The 20,068-nt window shown below is 40.3% G+C and overlaps 1 protein-coding gene across 1 annotated transcript in view; it reads right to left on the bottom strand.

The window, feature by feature from the left end:
* Positions 1 to 20,068, bottom strand: part of nckap5l (NCK-associated protein 5-like) — a 36,877-nt gene that overhangs the window by 14,883 nt on the left and 1,926 nt on the right. Inside the window, exons 2-3 of the mRNA XM_054609760.1 lie at positions 7,242 to 7,288; positions 4,798 to 4,883 (exon numbers count right to left, since the gene is read on the bottom strand). The gene's annotated coding sequence lies outside the window, so the exon portion shown is untranslated. The remainder of the gene's footprint in view (positions 1 to 4,797; positions 4,884 to 7,241; positions 7,289 to 20,068) is intronic.

Here is a 20,068-nt window from a genome sequence, read left to right as displayed (position 1 = left end):
CCTACTTTTTTTATTGTCTTTAAAACCCATGAAAAAAACAAAAGCAAAAAATAAATGATCTTCCCAACAAGGATCGTCTGTGTATCCAAAGCCTCACATATCTTATTCCTCTGTGCCCTGGAGCTCCATTGACGTCCAGAAACTATATTAAAAATACACACCAGTGGACCACATTGTTGCACTGGGTGAAATGTCCTTTCATTAGCATGAACACACACACACTGTAGTTTATTTCTTTGATTTAATCCCTCATATACAGTCCTGCTGTCCAAATACTCACTAGAGTATCAAGTGTGGATTAATCCGCAGCTGAAAATAGTCCCCAAAAATGCACGTTAATCCCCGTTTATGTCATTTTTGCTAAAAACTACAGTGTCCAGCTGTTTTAGGAAAATACCATGCATTTTTTAATAACATAAAAAAGCATATATATCTATATGCTTGTTTTAAACCTGCATTCACAGATATTTGTTGCTTTCTATTTACACATCCGGCAGTTACAGAGAAACACTTTCATTCATTGGGAGTCGTGTTTGTGTCTATTAACCATAACAATGAGCTGAATCACGCTTAAAAGCTCTGTGAAGTCTCTGTCTCTGTAGACTGAACTGCAGTTCAGTCGGTTAATAATTATCTGTGGTTTCATAACCATAAGTGACCCCTTTCACATACAAGTAGTCATGTGATCCATTGTTAGGATAAAATTATTGATTATAGCCGCTTAAAAGATTTATGTCTTCAGCAACAATGAATGGTCTTAGGGCTTAGAGCCAGCGTGGTGAAACTGGAAAGTACTGAGAAACAGACTAACACATTGTTTTGGTCTTTTCATGTGATTTAAAATACATAGATTAAAAAATGCATATTAACAGCAGCCTTGTCCTTAAACTGAAAAAAAGCTTCTGTAGAAAAGCCTTTTTATATAGTACTCAGCATGAAGAAGAGCTGCAACGATTCACTGAAAATTAACTGGCATTTATTCATGGAATTTATGTTTACGTTATGTTTTATAGACTAAAAGGTAAATTGATTATTTGAGAAAATAAACATCAGATTAATCGATGTTTAAAATAATTGTTAGTTGCAGCTGTAATGCGTCAACCTCATTGACACCAGTATCAAACATACTGGGAGCATTAAACTCACTAGTGGGAAGCCTTCATAAGAGATCAGCAGAGACCTGCTGGGCCTCATGTAACCGGAGCTGTTTGCAAAGCGTTTACAGGAAGATTATTGAACGTCACTGTGGATTGTGAAGCCCGACTGCCAAACCTAAGCAGCACCATCCAAAGTGTAGAGCGCTTATTGAGCAGCGATTGACCGAATGCAGCCAAATCTACACGTATAATGGAGGGCGGATCAATGAAGCCCATCTAAGAACGGAAGCAGATATTAGCCGCCCGTTTGACCTTGGGATGCTGAGCGGTTATAAATACCGGCTTTTCTCTTCACCTAATGCACATTAAAGCTCGGGGCAGCAGGGGCGGGGATACGAGCACTCATCTCCCTGTGCGAACATGCACATGGAAATTACAGCGTGGAGAAAAAGACAAACAAAGTGCAGCTAAATATAAACATGAAAATGTGGTTCTGCTGCTGCGGTTTTCTTTTTGATGTGCAGAGTTCACATCACAAGCCTCACTGAAAATGCCACCAGAATGAAGAATCTCTTAAAACAAGTTGAGTCCCTTTCATCCAGAACTCAACAGGCCTAAAACAAGTGCTGGATCTGAGGACCTATTGATATCCGATCAAAGAGCAGATCAATTGATGAAAGAACATGAAGGGGTTCAGTCATTATTAATCACACAATCACTCCAGTGATCTCATCTTTGGACTGGCTTCTTATGTTCTTATATTTATTTATTTTTAAATACCACTGTTGGTTATAAAAAACTGAAATGTTTAGGGACAAAACACTGCAACTAACGAATATTTTAACAATTAATTACACTGCCAACTTTATGCCATGATTGATCAATTAGTTTGTAAACAGATAACAGTGAAAAATGGTTTTCCTACTAGTTAGTTTAGTACAAGGTGATGTCTTGAGATATCTTGTTTTGACCGACCAACAGTCTGAAAAAGAAAAATATTCAGCAGATCCTCTTATTGTAGAAGCTGCAACCAAAATGATCAAGTCTTTAATTGAAATATGACTAAAATTATAAATATCAATGATCAAAATAGATGACAACTAATTTTCTGTTAAATTACGTTTCACAAATCACAAATACGGAACAAACTCCCAGAAAACTTGAGATCTGCTTCCACATCTGCTTGCCAGGCAACACAAACGATCCAACTTACTTTTGCAGCACGTTTAAGCTCTAATCTGTCAAAATGTTTGTTTTGTATATTGTTTTGTGTTCCTTTTATATCTTACCTTAATGCCCCTTTTTATCTCAGATATACAGCACTTACTTAAGCTCTTTATGTGTGAATTTAAATCCTCTGGAAATGCAGAGAGAGGGAGAAAGCTGCCAGCTGCTTTGTAAACTGCAGTATTGTAATCATGTTGGAGGATTCGGAGCCAGTGACTGTGAACACACAGAGGCTCATTGACGGGGCAGAGGAGAGGGTCAGTGAGTCCCAGTGGGGCTGCAGTGTCAGGGAGCTCCTTCCACAGAGCTCTGCTGGCAGACTTACAGCCGCTGGTGCTGTCAGAGAGAAGCCACGGGGGGAATGCAAACCGAGCTGATGATGCTGCTCTGTTACAAGGGAAAGTCCTGCTTCCAACATCAAGTAAAAGCGTGAAAGTTCAGGATCAGGAAAATGACTCCTGTGACTGTTATATTATTATATCAATAGATTATTGTTACACATTTTCGCAAAACAACAGCTGTCAGATAAATGTGGTGCATCAAAATGTTTAATATTTCCCTCTGACTGTGAAACTATATGTGAAAACTGTTTTATTTTGTCTTCTGTGGCTCTGAAGGGAACTTAACCCTGAAGATGTCATGATGATGTCATGGTGATGTCATCAGGGATTACATCAGTTTGTTATAAACTGGAGGTCTGGAGCTCGAAAGAAGTGTTGCAGCTGCATTATGGGAAAGGAGGGTAGGATCTATCATTTTCCTGACATTTAGAGACTAAATATAACCAAAAATATCTTGGCCTCTGCTACATCAATTTTTTTTACCAAATCTGGTTTCTAAATCTCTCTCTTAAAGTCCCCACCCTTTATGGAAGTGTCACTGTAAAGCACAGTGGAGAAAATATTGTCAAAAAAAGTAAAAGTCAATTTTAAGATAAGAGACACAAATTGTTTGGATGAGAGCCTCATGAGTAAGGCTTCAACGATTAGTCTATTAGTTGGTTAATGGATCAGTCGATTAAGAGGAAATGAATCCGTCTATATTTCATAATCAATCATTGTAGTTATTTTTCAAGAAAACATGCCAAACATTTGCTGGTTCCAGCTTCTCAAATGTCACAATTAAATGCCTTTCTTTGTGATGTATTTCCAATGAATAATATAACATGACTTCGGGACTGTTTGAGACGTTATCTTGTGGAATGTGGAAGCAAAAGGGTTTTCTGTTTTATAAACCAAACGATTCAGCGAGAAAAAAAAATCATCAATTTAGTAGATTAGGAAACTAATCATTAGTTGCTGCCCTGATGAGATACCTTCAAAGGGTTAATCTAGGTGTAATGCATATTGCCCAGTAACAAACGGTTCTACAGAACATCTGCAATGATCGAGCCATAAAAGTTTTGTTTACCTCAACTACAAAAAAGAAAGATTATAGCAGTGAATAAAGAAAGGATGCTGTAATAGATAGGAAAAAGGACGATGGAAGAACACAAATATAAGAACAGATTAGGCTGAAGGTCAACGTCAGCACAGAGCTTTTTGTTTTGTTCTTAAAAATCCAGCCCTCTCAAAAAAAATCCAGCCTCTAAATGCGACATTGCCAAGTGTAAACAAAGAGCAACGAGGCTCAGCGCTCGCAGCTGGAAGGTCCAATCACTGAACAACACAGAGAGGATCATGTGTTCGCCTCTGAGCCAAGTGAGCATGTGCTGCTTTTGTTCTCAGACAGGTACCTGTACATGAAGAATGTGAGCTGTGGACACACTGGTGAGCATTCATCAGCACACAAATAAAGTGAAACTTGACACCAGAGGAAAACTTATGTGTCATTTACTGTCAAAAAAAATATCCATGGTGTCCTTTAAACAACTTCTGCAAAGGTCGGGGTAACTTTTCAGGGGTGTTTTATCACCGAGACAGAACGTGTTTATAATTCTTTATTTTCAGTGATACCAACGAGCGTATCACTTTAAGTCCGTCAAAACAAGCAAATTAGAGCTGAAAAAATGGGGATTTATTGATAACTGGATCGACAGAAAATCATTTTAATAAACAATCGTTTAAGTAATTTATAAACGTTCTCTGGTTCCAGCTTCTCAGATGTGAGGATTTGTTGCTTTTCCCTGATTTATATCACTGTAAATTGAAAATATCTTTGGGTATTGAACATAGCAGGCTGTTTAAAGATGACCGCATGGACTCTCGAAAAATGTTGAGGGCATTTTGTTTACCTCTGTCTGACATTTTGTGGACGAAACAGAGATCTGATCCATCCAGAAAAACAACCGGCAGATTAACCGAGAATGAAAACAATTGTTAGTGGCATCCCGAAAACAACCATCACCTTTTCCCTGGGAAATTCTCGGGCGACATTTTAAAAGACCAAACAATTAATCTGCAGATTAAAAGATAATCAAATAATAGTAACCCTAGATCATTGATACATTTGATTACATGATGAAGACACTCACCTGTAGTTTCAGCTCTCGTTATGATCCTTGAAGAGGAGTCAGTCTCCTGTCAGGCACCTCTGTCTCCCAACAACACAACCAAGGAGCTGAAAGGAGAGAAAACAAAAGGACACATTTTAAGTTTCATAAAACCTCCAAACATCCATAAAGCCTCCTCCTTCTCCATCAGGCTTTCTGGTGAAAAAAAAAACACTGACACCTCTGCCAACCGAATTTGTGTCTTGAAATCATAAAACAGAAACCAAAAGATTTGCCCGCTTGTCATGAGATCTTAAAGATTTCTGGGTGTTTTAGGGTCATCGTTGGGGGCGAGGGGTTGAAACCAATGTCACCTCTGTTGGCGGGCAAAGGCTACAGCTTTCCTTCGATCTCCTCGTTAACAGGAAACCGGGGAGGAGAGGGAGACGCGCCATTGCTCTCGGGAGATACCAGCCCTCTGCAGACGCCAGCAATGTCAAGACCACAAACCCCCCACTCCTCTATCTCGCTCCCCTCCGCTCGTCTTCCCTTTCATCTCTGAGTCATTGTAAAGTGTAATGAAAGAAAGATGAATGAATAATTAAGCAGACACAGCGTTTAAGAATTCCCCTTTTATGTCTCTCTGCCAACACAGGACTGTACACATTTAGTGCCACACAATGATTTATTCTTAAAGTTTTCCGTCTAATGTGTGATTCCCCATTCAACAGAGTCCCTTGTTAATTATGTTCATTTTGCAACAAAGGTTTCATTTGGAACCTAAATGTGACGCTCCGTCTGCTGCGGCATCTCTTCAGCCGGCGTTTTGTCTGATCACTTCAGATATGTTTAGACGTCGAGCCACGGCGTTAACTCTTCATTTCCAAAAGGGTAACAAGGCCTGATCCTTTAAGAGCTTGTCAAACTGAAATGGGATTAGAGGTGTTGAGCATCTGCCCTCTCAATCTGGGTTTTAATAGAGCAACAGCAGATCAGCTGCTATGGCAGAATCCTCCTCAGTCCACCTGGTCCTGAGAAACGAGGCAGACCGTGATCTGTGATCTGTGTCATGAGAGCGAGATCACAAAGACGGCAGATCAGAGGGATCAAAAATTAAAAGCACGAGAGACCTCGACGATTGCACATCACCAGTATTTATTTACTGAGGGCTGGCTTTGATTTTTCGGCAGCTGGACGCTGAGAAAATGATGCAATATTGAGCGAATGATGCTGCAGAAGACGATGAGTAGATGAGATTCATGGAATGAGGGCAGAGATGAAAAACCATTTCAAAGGCGACTGAGCCGAAGCAGTGAGAGGAAGAAATGCACAAAAGCTTCTTAAATCATGTCAGTCGCACTCTTGGGGATTTGGCATAGGCAAGGCTGTCTCAGGATATGTCAAACACCACCCTTTCCATCTGCCAATCTGGGAGATTGAAGTTCGTGCTGTGTAGACAAAGTGTGTAGGCGGGATATGTAAACAATGTGACAAAAACCTAAATCCCCGCATGGTGGAATTAAACAAGATCGGGGAAGACTGAAAATGTAGGCCAAAGTCTTTTATTTTATTTTAATGCAGACACACCATCACCAAGCGATTGTCTGCATCATTAATACTGATAAATATCAAAGAGGAGGAGGGGTGTGGGTGAGACAGAATCAGGCTGGGGGAGCTCCCCTCGGTGCGGCTTCCTGTCTGATGTTTGGCTACGAGAACCGAGACGAATCGTACACAAGCAATATTTGGGATGAGGAGCGGAGGCGGTGGAGATGAGGTGGGGGATGGGGGGTTGGGGATGGAGGAGGGGAAGGGAGCTCCTTTCCCAAAAGGGCCTGAAAGGTTGGATGTGCGCCATGTACGACTGAGAGCAACCAAACTGATTTCCAGGGATGCTTCTTCAAATCTGTGCCAGGCGACCTGCACACCCCGAGGAGGAAACCCATCACAGGCTCCTCTCCATCTCTGATAAAACACAAACTGTGTTTTTGTTTCATCAAACGCCAACAACATTTAGGCGGCGCTCTCCAACATCGGCGTAGACATTTGGCAGATTTATGACACATTGTTCGCTGCGACCAAAAACAATCCCGACATTATTCTGTGTTTGTTCGGCCAAAATAAAAAAACGACAGCTTGAAGTAAAACAGCTCCTAAAATGTAAGCTAGCCCGGGGATATCAATGCTAACCTAAACATACACACATAAACAGCAAACCAGACTTGCCCTAAGTGTCATTATCCAGTCCATTCATGTTAAGTCAACACCATGAAACCTCACATAAACACGTGTTCCCTCTCTGTCACACCACTTGATTCTCACACAAGTGAAAACCAGCTTCATTTTGACACAGGAGCCCCGTCACAACAGGAAGACACAACTAAAAAGCCCAGAAAACACCATGTCAGCTGTTAAAATTCAATCAGTATTCACAGGTTTACACAAATCCACCCCCTCCATCCAGCACACATTTTGTGTCAGCTCACCTTCCTCTCGCTGCCTTTTCAGTCATCCAGTCGGCGCATCCAGAGATCTCCTCACAGCAGAATGAAAGGCACCAGAAGAAGAGGTGGAAAAAAAAAAAAAAAAGATCAGCAGAAAGGCCACAACCTTACATTTCTGTTTTCCGGTGGCTGCTGCGGTGGAGGAGGAGATTATTTTCCTCCCTGTTAAAAGTGCCGTCACCCTGCCAGTGAGGCGAGGAAGCCGGTTTCCTCTACGCTTCAGCTAGAAAAAGGCCTGTCCTTGGGCATGTGCATTGTGTGTGTGTGTGTGTCTGAGCTGTCTGCAGAGGCTGCCATGTCTCCCATTGTTCCAGGGCGAGTGAGGCTGGCTTCCTACCCCAATAGACCCTGCCTACTACAACAGCTGTGGACCAGCCCCCACCTCTCTGCCGCTCTCCTTCTACCCTCCCCTCCTCCTCCTCCTCCTACAACTCCTGCCTCTCTCTGCTGCTGCTGCTGCTGCTGCTGCTGCTTCTAAACATTAACCCTGCAGCTGCCGGCTCAGGCCCATAAAAGAGGTGGAGAGGGGGGTTGTGTTTCAAAAGAGACCCTACCATGTAACGGACAAAGGAACTTAACAGAGAGAGGATATCCGACAGGCCCGCTGAACTGACAGCACTTCTGCAGAGAGGCATTCAGTGCCCTAGAAAGAAAACAGGCTCTGTGCTAAGAGGATTGTCTTTCTCAATCACAGCGGTAATAAGTGTTGGAATGAGGCTGCGCTGAGGTTCGACTGTCGTATGCGGGAAGGAGAGCGACGCAAACATATCGGCCCTGTTTAACCTTATTGCAGATCAATAATATTGCAATTTAAGGTCATTTAAAACCAGTGACACTGTGACATCAATGTTTACCACCAGAGGGCGCTGACAAGATGATTTTTACACGGTAAAATGTCACGATTAAATATTTAAGACAAAAATAAAGTATCAAGATCATGACTCAATGACTAAACAATATTGTTTGTTTACATTACGTATTTATGTTTGAAGACATCAGTATCGGGCTCAAGCATCCAGTATCGGTAGTTTTTTGGTGACATAATCGAATAGTAGAACATTTTTTAAAATGTATGGCTTCTTTGTTGCACAACATTATTTAAACAATTTAGGTTGGCATGTACTTTCCATCATCAATTATCAAAGCTGTAACAATTTGTTTGATTAATTGATTTGTCGATCGACAAAAAAAAAATTCGGCAAACGATTCATCGTATGTCATTTTTCATGCAAAATAATTCTAACATTTGTTGGTAAAAACTTGTTAAACATTATCATTCGCTGCTTTTCTTTGTCATATCTGAATATAAACTAAATGTTTTGTTTTTTTACTGTAATAGCAGGCACCCTTAATTATTTTGACATTTGACAGATAAACGATTACATTGATTAACTGAATGAAAAATAAATGTTAGATCAATTTACACTAAAAATAATCATAATCCGCTGATTATGTTGTAGATCAATGGATTCATTGTTTTGAATCTAAAATGTTGAGAGCTTGTTTTGTTCAAACCCAAAGATACTCAATTTACTATCGCATAAAAAGCTTCACAATTGAGAAGCTGGAATGAGTGAATATTTGGTATTTCTTGAGGAAAAAATGGACTTTAATGATTATTCGTTTTCAAAATGGCTGCTGATTGTCGACTAACCGTTTCAGCTTTAGAAAAATGCCCAGTGTGACTTATTCAGATGTTTTTTTTGTCAGACCAACAGTCCCAAACTCAAAAATATTTAGTTTACAATCATATATAACAAAAAAATTAAAACTACACATTGAGAAGCAGGAAGAAGAGATATTTAACATTTGTTAATCCAAATAGCTCCAGGCTCACCTCATCAATCAACCAACAGTTAGTGTCAATTCTATTGCAGTTACTTTCTCACATACAGTGAGGGTTTTTGTGAATGATTATCACAGCAGCAGCATGTTTAAACTAAACTGTGTCATGTCTAAACTGCTCAGCAGCATGGAGGCTTTCTAAACGAGTGTCTCAGTGTGATTTATCTCTGCAGGTTCTCCCCCGTGTGACTCATCTGCTCTCCTGGTTAATGAAGCCACATCATGCTCAGACATACCAGACACACTAAATCCAGTCTGATGACAAAACGACTGGGCACCAAGGCAACAACAACAACAGGAGGAGGAAAAACAGGTTTCGGGTATAGAATGTGAGAGAATGATAGGATAAAGTAATAATGGAAGACAAAACATCTCAACAACTGAATCTGCAAACTATTCTTTAAAAAAACAGATCTATAAGCACTCAATTCAAAGTTGAGCTTTTTTCAATTTGACCCTAATTGAGTCGACAAGGACCTGACCTGAATCGATTTTTGCCCCCACAACAGACTTCCTTTAGCCAAAATCAAGCGCCCCAGGGTGCTCACATGAATGTCAGTTGTTTCAAGCTATTGTCATTCAGATTTGACCAAAACAGTCTAGCCATGCTGGCGAGTGTACAACTTGTCCCAGACAAGACCAAGAATCTCCAGATGTGTTGATTTTAAATGTTTCTGATAAACTGAAGGATTAAGTGTTCTCCATATGTGTTGAGAAATCCTCATTCTTCTTAAGCTAAATAATCTTTTTAAAACCCCTCTTTCATCATCACAAAGCTGAAAACAGGGCTGTTTCCTGAGATCAGGAGAAGTTGACTTTTTAGAGATACGTGGTTCTCACAGAATAAAAACTCTACAAACACATTATGATTTTATAGAATATGTTGCATTTCTGTAGATTAAACTACCCAACAGTATATGAAAGCAGTTAAAATGAGCACAACCTTAACTATCTACAGCAGTAAAATGCAAAATACACATTAATGCAGCTGTAATATGAATTAATTTACTGCACAATGACTACTTTTACTTTTCATACTTAAAGTACATATAGCTGAATATACTTTTACTTAAGCTTTGAATGCGGGTTGTTACTTGTAGAGAATTATTTCTACAGTGTGGTATTAGTACTTTTGTAAAGGATCTGAATACTTCTTCAGCCACTGCTGAAATGAGAGAAGGTGAGCTCTGCTCTGCCCAAACAAAAAGACACTGATAAATACAATATGTACAATCAGGGGAAACCCCAAAGACAAAATACTGCACCAGTCATAAAGACTGAACCACATCAAAGGAAAAAAAAGAAGCTCGACAGACGCTGAGCTTGACATAAAACATCACCCAGATCAAAAGAGCTTGTGTCCAGTGAGGATTTATCCTCTTATTACTGAACACATATGGCCGTCCTGCCCAGTCTGTCCTCCTCGCCAGGCCTCTAATCTCTGTCCACCTAGTGGCTGGAAGACATGTATACAACCTGCATGGGAGCAATGCTGCATCAACTAAAACGGGTTGTAAAAGATATGTTAACAGTCAGCTGCCCAAATGTACAATAAATCAACAGTCGCTAAAAGATCTCATAATGTGCCAACAATGAATGATTAAGATGCAGAACAAACTAAGGACATGTACTCAAAAACTGTAGTTAACGGCAAAATTGACATACTTGTACTTTTTTTGTCTTTTAGTCCACACTAGCATGAGCTAATAAAAGGGAGGAGTTTGTTCACCAAAAAGGCACCGTGTCCTCAGCTACATCGAGCAAAACGCTCTCGGATGTAAAGATTATCTAAAGTCTGTGGCGGCAGAGATCAGCAGCTGATTGATTTCTTGCCGTATCTCAAACAGAGGCACGCGGCCAAGAGGAAGCGTGCGGCTCTGCGAGTTGCACAAGAAGGCGGCAGAACTAAAAACACCTACTCTATTTTACATAAGTAGAATCATATTCTTGTAGTTTCCCATGGGAGAAGAATGCGAGAGGAAATGAAAACGCTGTCAGACCTGTAAGAGAACAATGTGTCATTGTTGGGCCACTGTTTAAGGGATGATGTAAATGGAACAACATGCTTATGCACAGTTGTTGTCTGTCTCTATCACATTTATCTATCTAACACATGTAGCTTTAAGGGATAAAATACTTTTTTTCAAATTGTAAATCGGATGTGATTTCATTTTTATGCCACATTGCCCAGCCCTAGCTTCATGTACAACAAGATTTATTCAACAAGTCCGTTTCCATTGCAGTTTCTCCCATGTTGCTTTCATCAACACACCAACTTTTCAGGCTCAAAATGCAAACTAAAAGGGAGTGTAACTCTCTGGAAACAGAGAGTTACTACAGCAAGCAAAAACTATTTCAAAAGGTCATTAAGGCATCTAAGTATTGTTTTAAGACAGAGATAAACATTTTTGACCTTTTATCACCAAGTAGAGGAATTGTTCTTGTTGTCACCAGCTCAGCAAAGAAACAGTTAACCAATGAATGTAGGACTGTCAGGAGATCGTCATACTCAGCTGTGTCAGACGTTAACGCACACAGACATCTGTATGGCATGAATGGGACATTGAGGGACCGGCTTCCCTCCTAAGAGGGTCAAAGGCTGAACAGGCCGTCATGACCTGAATGAGAACCGGTCACATGGTCCCCTGGAGCTAACACAAGGGAAATGAGGATAACTCTCGACATAAAAGCCTTATTGTCACCTCCCTCCTACATCCACTTTCACCTCAAGTGAGGAGCTTCCCCAACTCAAAAAATTCAGAGTTAATGTGGACATAAAGAGAGTCAAGGGGCAATAAAACCCTCTGTGTGTCTTAATGGAGGGAAACTTTCCCTGGAAACTAAGTGGAACGAACTGGACTGGACCAACACATGTGACGGATTTAAAATTCAATGCAAACAACATGTAAAGCAGGACGTCGCACATCTTTTTCAAAAACATGTAGCTCATAATGTCATGATTAGATAAAATGACAACAAGGAAATGCCTCAACTTCAGAAAACAAAGAACAATATCATCCAAACAAAAAAGGCCTGAGCTGGAAAGATTAGTCGATTAACCAGTGAGCTGATTGACTGAAAATTAACATTTATCTTTAATCTTTGTGTTTTGAAAAAACAAGCAATTTAAAGTCTATGTTTTTAGGAAATGATGATGGGCATTTTGTTGCCCCAAACTAATAAACAACTACAAAACAAAATAATCAATGGATCAGATGAATAATGAAATGGAGTACAGCGGTCGATTAAATAATATTTCAAGCAAAAATATTATAATTTGCTGGTTGCAGCTTTTCTTTCAGGTGTTCTTTTGATGCATAAATGAGAATTTAATTGCGTATAAATGTGAAGATTTTTGCTCTGCACTTATTCTTGTCAAATTTAGTTGGACCTTTTTCATGATTTTCAGATGTGTCGTGGCCCAAACAATGCAACAAATATTTGAAAAGATAATCAATGGATTAACAATTTATGAAAATAAGTGCAGTGTTTGATAAAGTATCATTTTGTTGCATAATTGAGAACTTAACTATGTAAATTAGAAGTTAAATGTGAGGATATGTTTGTCACATATGTATTGAATGTTTTAGGGACTTTGGTTGACAAAACAAGTGATTTGAAGACGTTACCTTTTTACTCTGGGACATTTTTCCCCAATTTTCTGACATTCAATTGACTAAACAATCAATGAGATGATTAGCCAATAATTAAATTGATTGTTTGGTGCAGGCAGGCCATGTAAAAATACAAAAAGCAACGATCCGGTAGCAGATGGTCCATCGTTTGTAGTCATGGCGGCAGAAGCGAAGGAACTGTCAGGGAAGTTCTGAATAAGAGTTGTAAATCAGACTCGAGGGGTAAAAACCTCCATTGAGGGGTCGACAGTTTAATGGCCACTGATGGCTGCAGCTCCATGAGAGGATGGAGAGCTAATCCACCGACAAGAAATGTGACACACGGGCCTCGGCGAGGAGATGTGCAGGGTTTAAAGCCGGGGCTGTAAACACCCCGTCGGTGTCGGTGGAGGCCTCTTGTGTTAATTTGCATGAAGCCTCGGCTCAGTCGGACCTCATTAGGAAGTCAGGAGTTGAAGCCGGTGAGCCATCAGTGGCTTTGTGAACTATGTTAGCTGTTTGTGCCAAGCCAGGAGATATAACCTTCACGATTAAACAATCAAGAAGAAATCAATTGGCAGCATCTTTATTTTGAAGTCATTTTGTAAGTCGTAACCTGAGAAAACAATCGCTGGTTGCAGCCTCTTAAAAATAAATATTTACAGGATTTCTTTGCCTTCTCTGATATCAAGGTGAATATCTTCAGGTTTTGAACAGCTTCTTAGACAAAACAAGCGATTTGAATAGGCCTATAAGATAGGACAGAACTTTCTTCATCCAGAGATCCCAAAATTGTTGTGCAGCAGGTGCAGAACAATTCTGCGTGAGTGCAAATATAAACTATCAATAAAGGTGCAAAATCCAAAATACATGCAATGCCAAACACATAGGTCTAGATATGTAAGTAACTTTTCTTCGATCAAGGTCTCACTCCAGAGCTACAGTGATCTTAACAAATCCCTCACATGTAAAAAAACAAAAACTCAGCAAGTATGCACTCGAGTTCATTTCTGCAATCATAAAAGCCCAGTAATGAAAACCATTTGTCGTGGCCTCTATTGAAGTCAGGTTTCATACCACCGTAAATACTCCACGGAGAGGTGGCGTCCCCCGCCAACCCAGACTACGAGCGGTGTAACCAGACTGACATTTTGTCCAGCTGCACGCTACATTTCCATTTGAGTCAACAATTGTCTTCAATACCTGATTCCTCAGTGAGTCATATTCGCACCAAACTGCTGAACCCTGACATGCCTGGAAAATATGTGGAGGTTGAACAAGACACGCTGACGAGGAGGCCAGACGAGTTAATCCAGGTCATCGTGTCCAGTTTTAGCTGGTATAGTACCACACTGCAGAGCAAAAACCACCACAAAGCCAGACCAGTCCAACCATCTCTGGGCTTAAATCAGGTTTTCTGGTATCATGACAATGACTCCATTTTATCACCATGGTAACTGTAGTAGATCAATATTGTAACCTATTCTGCCAGGATCAAAACGTGTTAAATCAGCACGAATACTGACTAATCAGCTCGCTGTCGGGCTGTAATGGCTCCTGTATTCGTAATAAACAGTCATGGCACGGTGGTCACGGCTCCGTGCATGCAGCCGCACGTAGAATACACGGTAAGGAGACACAGGCGTGAGATAACATGTGATGATTGGCATGCTAAACAGTCACAGCAACGGAGAAAGTGTGTATAAGACGAGGACTGGGTGTCGCCTTTGCTCTACTGTTGTAGGGGTGTGAATTAAACACATCAAACAAGCTAACGCACATTCAACGGCATCACAGAGATGTGCTAATTAAAACAGTCACAATGCACAGGTTTTATTTATTGTATTATACTACGGTACTATTTTGTATATTATACTTTATAGCATAAGAGATGTTTTCAATTTCATAGCCTATTGTGACATGTTGTGTTTGCTCCATTTCCGTACTTTGCAATACAGAAGTGGTTGAAATGCTCCTTATTTTCATGCAGACAGTTTACCAAACTTGCCAGTCCACTAAATGCTACTTCGGTCCCAAGCATGACGTTTGCGTCTTTGACACGACTACTGTTTGTTCAAAATAAACGAAAAGAAGCGTATCCTTAGGCATTTGTTTTTGTTTCTGCTATACATAACTCGCACACCATGACTGCAAAAACGGGATTTGAACAAAACTCTATTCTATGCAGCGTTACACCTCTAGCTCACTGGCAAACGGGAGTCACTTTTCAGACAAGAACCTAACAAGGAGTTTACAATAGCGTTAAAGAGCTGCAAAGATGAAACATACAGCACCAGGTATTCCCTCTGTATTTAAAACAGAGATTTTTTTTGTGGAGTAAAAAGCATAGTATTTGCCTCTGATTTATATTGGAGAAAGAGGTAGCACAAAAATACAAGTAAAGTAAAGTACAAGTATCTCAAAACTGTACTTAAGTTCTGTACTTGATTTAATGTAAACACCACTGAGTAGGATTAATAAACCCAATTATCCAGATTCCCAATTTAATACCTTCAATACCTTAAGCCAGGTGAGCTAAACAGCTGGACAGAATTGAACTTTACGACGGACCAGATAAAAGACGGTATAGGAGGAGAGTGAGTGTCTGGGCGATGGGCAGTGTCTCCACATCTGGCCACCAGCCGCTACAGCTCAAAGTCAACCAGCAGTCGGCATACTCATCATCCACATCCTTTTCCCAAGGTCTGGCCAAGAGGAAAACCTATTTATGGTACAGAGTCAAAGATAATGTGGAGGGTTATATATGGAGATTCTTTTTTAAGCCTCCAAACAATCTGTTCTCCATCACGCCGACAAACACGACCTCCATGGGAGGATTGCTGGTGTTTTTCAAGGCCTATAGGTTGGAGTAGTGAAACAGGAAGCTCATGAGGATTTGAAAAAACACTGAAGCAGCAGCAGCTCACTGAAGCACCTTGTGGAAGAGGGTTAAGGGATTGAAGGGGTGGGGGGAGGGGCGGCATAAAGCTCCTCCATAACAACTTTATTTTAAGACAAATGAAAATAAACCTCAGGGGTACACAAAGAAACACTGTGAGGATACAAGACGGCCTGCATAAAGACAAAATACCTCCCACTGTCGCCGTTATTCTTTACCTACACAGTGTTAATCCAAGCTATCACGGGTCATAAATCCAAGCGAGGAAGATAATAGGTTGTGTGGGCATTAAAAAAAACGGAATAAAATTATGGCTTCTTAATCCTTTTTTGTCCAAACAGGACGTGGAGGGGACCCGGTTTGCTTGAATTGATTAAAGCTAAATTCCTGGCCATATTTTCTTTGGCCAGACTGATGAATTGAATGTTTGTTGCAGCTGCAGCAGCTAAAGCAGTGTTTTGCCAACTTTAATGTTTGTATGACCACAGATTCCTCCGAAGGGTGGGCTTTGAATAAGTGTGAGCTCTTTCCGCTCTCTCTCTCTCTCGTATACTATTAGGATTCCTTGAGCATATTCAATCACGCATATTTCAGACACAGAAGGCACCAAATACATTCCATGTGAAGATGGAGAAGACAAGGCAGCGCTTTTGAGTTGTTCCGACTTCTTCTTTTGATTTTTTTTCTGCATGCAAATATTCACGATAAGACTTGAGTAGAGGTGGCAGGGCTCAGAGGAGACAATGCAGGAGAAGATAATATCCCTTTGATCTCGATATCTGCATTGTGTAAACAGCCATGATGATGATGCTGCAGAGCCCAGTCTTCTCTTCCTGCTGTGAGCTCTGCTGTATCGCACCGACTCAGCGGGGTAATTAATGAATATTTCGCGATGCTAATGCAGGCCCCAGAAGTGCCTTTGGTGTATAACCATGGTAACTACAGTACCTGCATACAAGGCATCAGACAGCGGGGGTGATTTAACTCGTGGCTGATAAGGAGGTCTCAGCCCCAGCCTGGCCTATCTTCAAAGAAGTCGTTTATACAGCAGGGGGGGTGCGATAGTGGAGAGATAGGCCGACTGCAGAAGGCTCTGACCCGTCTGCGCCCCCCTACCAGACTTCAAACTAACTGAAATACTGTCCCGTTGCTCTTGCCTCTCTGTAAAACTGCTGAACTACGACGTAATAAAATGATATTTCACAGACGGACTGACCTTGAGAGTCTGTAATGTCTTTTGCTCCATAAAACCCAATTTTTGCTTCAGGTTGACGGAGTCATAATCGCAACAGCTGCTGCTGCATAGAGCTGAAACTATTAGTCTATTATCTGATCAACAGGGAACTATTTGAATAATTGATTTTCAAGCAAATATTGAGAGGAATGGTAAATATTCTCAGATTCCAGGTTATCTAATGTGAGAATGATCTGTTTTTCTCTTTTTTTTTTAAATCTTTTGGAACCCATATATTTATATATATTTGGGTTTTAGACTACAAGTTGGACATAAGACATTTGAAAATGTCAAATTGGACTGAGTTTCAACGATTAATAAACACATTAAATTGATTCATCTTTAGCTGTAGCCCTCAATCATAGCAGCAAATAGCATCATGGCTGCAGCTAATGATTCATTTTGTGACTGATCAATCATTTAGTCTATGAAATGCCCCATATGGCCATCACATATACCCAGAGTCATGTCTTCAAATGAGCTGCTGATCAATTAATTGAATCATCATTTGATTGGTATATCGCCAAATTGCGAGTGAGAAGTGAGAAGATGATAATTTGGTTAGAAAAAATGCCTTAAATGATTTAACAACTATCAAAGTAGATCAATTGTGACGAATCGTCTCAGCATTTTATTTGTTCCTTAGTGACAGTTTGTAGTAAAAACCGGCTTCATGAGTTAACAGAAGTGAAGAAGAATTTGCTTGTTATGATGCTTCCTCATTTCAATTCCTCTGTGACGCTCTTCTTGTTTGTCATCAGGCTATAAATACCTGCTTGAATCACCTGTATACTTATGATGCTTTAAAAACACCTTTATAATTATGATCAAGTACTGGACTTATCATTTCATCTGCATCATGTTTTGTGGACTGCAACGCCTTTTAAATAACCAAAACCAGTTAACAGGATCCACAGCCAAAATAAACACTTACTCCATGCCACGTTTCCCCTCTATAATAAAGTCTGAACACCGTCTGTGGCTGCAACAAGATGTGGGACACAAAGGCGTGCAGAACATCTGTGAACAATTAGAGGCGAACAGAGCGAGCAAGCACTTATACTGCCCATTACACTTGAATAAGTCACTGGCTCCGCTCTTCGTGATGTAATGCGGCGCGGCTTGGGATATGCAATCTCAAAGTTGCGCTGGGACCGAGCCTCTCACAAAAACTTCAATCAAGCTCAAACATGGAGCACACGGTCCATAAATGTAATGCAGCGAGAGGAGAGTGGAACCAGATTTATCTGCAGCTCTGAGGTCATTCCTCAGGACAAAAATGTTCACAGCTCCACTGTGTCCTTATGTTCTTGACCAAATGTGACACATTCATTCTTAAATCCTCCCTAGACTCCCCCCCCAAAAAGAAGCAATAAGTTAACCCAATCAACAGAGTATACTTTGAATATTAACGTTGCTGCATTTCTGCCCTTGTGGTTGATTTTTAACGTCTCCATCCACTCCATAAATGTTTGTTGCTTGTTCTTTCTTCACCTGGATGTTTGACCTTAACTGTGCAGGATTATGTTTGGTGCCAGAAGATTGTTTATCACAATAATCTGCTGGATTTTGTGGCATTACAGCCGACCAAGTAGACAATGGTAATCCAATGTGCAACTCACGCAGGTGTATGTGACGTGGAAACTTCATGAATGGACTTTTCAGTGAAGTAGGAGACATCTCGGGTCCACTAGTTCAGATCTAATGAGAAATGTGATTCTGGATATTTCAGAGACGAATAAGAGGAACGTGTAGATGTAATCTTAAGAATTTATAACGCAACCGATTGAGCAACTTTTGAGGAAAGACATATCAGAAATGATGTTTGGCAACTCAACACCGGTTTTACATATTTTAAACGTATGTTTACAGGTCTTTAGGAGAACCACTGCATGTGTGAAAAAAGTTCAAGATTCCTCAAAGTGCCTCAAGTGACGTCACCGAAGGAACCGGATTTGTAAAACAATCTGTGGGTGTGGAGTTAGAAAGAAGTGAGATACCAGATGTCTGTAGCATGCTCCTAATCTTTGCAGCAAGCTAGATGCTAATATTAGCATTTTCATTAGGATTATTTTTTGCCTTTATATGATAGGACAGACTGATAGACAGGGAAGAGATGAGCTACTGGGGCGCCCTTTTGGGCCCACTTCGGGTAATGTAGGCGGTTTTGACAAGCAAACATGCAAAGTAAAAACCTTGTGATTTGGTTCTCAAGAAACGATTCCATCACTTTGTTCCAATCATGAGGTCACTGTTTCAATGTGTCTTTGTGCCATGAAGTCTACAAGGATTTATTACATGATATACTGTATTTGTCCTTAGTGGCCAACATCAACAAACTACAACATTACATCAACATACAATTTGGAAAAGGCACCATGGACACGTCATTTCTGCAAAGATTCATCGAGCATTTCATAGGAGATCTTCAGTGAAACTTAAATATTTTACGACCTGAACGCCGGCCAGAGTTCAAACAATCCTTCCATCCTCATTTCTTTTTGACCTAAGGTTTGGTCTTAGTTCAGAAGACGACGAGACAATGAAAACAGCATGAGCTTATATCTGGCCTTAAACCAACACACACAGATCATTAAGCGTGGATGTTTTTCCCTTTCAAAAGGAATCTGGAAAAGCTACACAGCAATATTTTAGATGTCTTACTTGTTTAATCTCAGAAAATTCCTCACAACTTATTAAGATTACTGGCACATGTGTTATGGCCAATAAAATCCCTAACAATGTGAAAACAAACAAGAAACAATCCACTCCTCGTGACTGGAACGCCATTCAGAAAATGTGGTATCACATTTACTGAATAGCAGCATTGTTAGAGTATGATCCAAAAACGGGAATCCACTGCCAATACTGCTCCAAATAAGTTTCTGTACTGGCCAATATTGGCACCAATCCAGTCCATTACTTTGAGGGGAGCACCCCTAATAAAGCTTAAACTATTCGTCAATTATTTTTCAAACTAAAATACCAAACGTTCCCCTGTTAAAGGTTCTTAGTTGAGAGGATTTACTGCTTTTCTTTGTCTTCATATGATCACTAAGTTTGGTCAGACAAAACAAGCAATTTGAGGAAGTGACCTTTGGCTTTCAGAAACTGTGACAACTGCTTTTCTCTCTGTTTCCTTACACTTATAGGTAATAGGACAATGAAAATAGTGATTAGTTTGGTGCACATTTGCAATTTGTGAATAAAAAACCTG

The sequence above is a fragment of the Anoplopoma fimbria genome, chromosome 12 (genome assembly GCF_027596085.1).
Source record: "Anoplopoma fimbria isolate UVic2021 breed Golden Eagle Sablefish chromosome 12, Afim_UVic_2022, whole genome shotgun sequence".
Taxonomy (NCBI): Eukaryota; Metazoa; Chordata; class Actinopteri; order Perciformes; family Anoplopomatidae; genus Anoplopoma; species Anoplopoma fimbria.
This window is presented reverse-complemented; position numbering and strand designations above follow the sequence as displayed.